This window comes from Chenopodium album, chromosome 7 (genome assembly GCF_948465745.1).
Source record: "Chenopodium album chromosome 7, dcCheAlbu1.1, whole genome shotgun sequence".
NCBI lineage: Eukaryota > Viridiplantae > Streptophyta > Magnoliopsida > Caryophyllales > Amaranthaceae > Chenopodium > Chenopodium album.
This window is the reverse complement of record NC_137840.1, coordinates 35,228,011-35,230,365: the sequence shown is the minus strand read 5'-3', so window position 1 is coordinate 35,230,365 and position 2,355 is coordinate 35,228,011.

Here is a 2,355-nt window from a genome sequence, read left to right as displayed (position 1 = left end):
GATTCTTTTACTTTTTCTTTTCTCCCTTCTCTCAAGCATAAAGGCTTCTTATACTTTGTGCTTGCTTGTCATATGAGCATCGCGTATGCTCTATTTCTTGATATGTTTGCCGGTGCATATGACAAGCTTTTGCGTTCTTTGTCGGGTTATTTACTAGATTGGTCATGCTTGGACGTTAAGCAAGCCTTTCTCGGGAACTAACCCGTGTTTTATTGCTTTCTTTCTTTTCTTTATTTTTCGTTTCTCATTTTTGTTTATCTTCTTGTCTTTGTGTATAGGTACTTGATGCATACACTCAGGTGCAAGGATTTTGGATTAAGAACCTTGAGAAGAACCACACCAATGATTGCTTGCATTTGGAAAAGCACAAAGACGAGGAATTAGATGAACATGTGGACAATGTGCTTAATTGCGGATTTCAACACCCACCTCACATTTGGTTTACTCTTTCCTTCTTCCCTCATCTTGGATTTGCTATCTTATATGCATTTGGATTGAATGAAAATGATTTGTTGTGTGGATACGGTTTCTTTCTTCCCCCCCCACCCTTTGTGCCTTTATTTTGAGCATTGAGGACAATGCTCCATTTTAGCTTGGGGGAGTAGCTATTTGCTAGCTTGGGGGGTTATCTATATCTCTTGGTGGTTTCTCAATCCATAGTCTCTTGATTGCTTGATTCATTTCTCCCATACTTGCCAAAGTCTGTTATTGAGATTGGTTTTATATGTTTGGATGGCCATGAGCGCTTTCTTGAATTGACTTTTGGTATATGTAGATTTGATTGATCATGCTTTCATCTTGCACAATTGTCTACGCATTCATGAGTATTGTTGGTTTTGTGAATATTTGTGTGTATAGTGTCTTTCCATGGCATTCAAGGCAAGGTTTCCAAATGTTTTGTTTCAATATTGGACATATTTGGGCTTTAGCACCTAGAATACTCTCTTTCCTAGTTGTTAGAGGTTTTTGTGCACTTGGATGTCGGGGTTGGTTCACACATATAGCGTTGCCAACGTAGTAGAACTTAGGGGATATGAGACCTTAGCTTACTTGGTTTGTGGTAAGATGGTTGTCGCTCTCTAGCTAGTTGAAGCTTTAAAGGTGATTTTTGCTATTCCACTATCTTCATTCTTGTGAGGATGTGTCTATATTGTTCTAGCCTTCTACATTTCTTGCATGTGTGACGTTTGGATCCTTGGCATTGCTAGCTCATATCGAGAATTTGGCTTGATTCTACCCGAGATCGAGACCGAACCAACCTAGGGGAAGACGAAGACAATTAGGATTTTTGTTTTGTTTTATTATTTTCTATTCTTTTATTTTTCTTTTGCATTTGCTCATTTAGTAACCCAATTTGAGCCCTTTTCCCTTCTTTGGCATAACCACATTACAAACCAATGGACCTTTGCTTTATTTTCACCTTTATTAGTTTTTGTGAAGCATTCTTGGAACTTAATTTGTATGTTTGGTTAATGAAAGTGAGAAAAAGAATGAAAAAGGAGTGAAAAACTCAGAGTTCGTTTGGCATTGTTGTGGTTTTCTGTTTTTTGGTTTTTTGTTCTCTAAAAGTATATGATATGAGTCCCAAAATGAATCAAAAATTATATAAACTTATTAAAATTATGATAATTATGAAAACTGACAACAGAAAAGTGGAAACTCCTTTTTCTTGTTTCCTGTTTTTGGTTTTTGGTTTTAAAAAAAACAGGAAACTGAAAACCAAAACTGATGCCAAACAAGCCCTCAAATTTTGGTTCTCATTGTGATTATCTTTGTTATGTTTAATGGTTTGAGAAAATGAGAAGAAAAGAAAGGAAAAGAAAGAAAAAGTCGCTCAAAGTTAAAAGAGGCGAGAGCTAAGAATAAAAAGAAAAAAAAAGTAAAAAATATTGAGAAAATACAAAAATATTTGTTGTTTGGTTGAAAAGGATTAAGCTTGGGGGAGGAATTACTTTGTGATCTATTGCTAGAATTTTTGATTTGAAGTTGGTAGTTTATTGAGTTTTAATTGAGGAATGATCAACCTTCCTTCACTTCTAAGTTTACCACCAATTTCCAAATTTATTTCCACACCCTTTACCCTGGCCTAAACGTTCCAACCCCCTTTTAAGACCTTTTGACCTTAGTGAGGTTTAGTTACTACCGGTGGAGGGTAATCAAGCCAAGCCTATTGAGCGAGTTATCAATGCCAAGATGTTGGGTAGCCTAAATGTTTTTCATTGTTTTTTTTTTCTTCCGGTTCCTTCGAGGAATCTCGAGATATCACCTTAAAAGTGGATGCAAAACTAGTGAGGACGTGGAAGTTTGGTTGGAGATAAGGAGGATTGTAAGTCCCTCGAAGTTCTCTACCCTTTG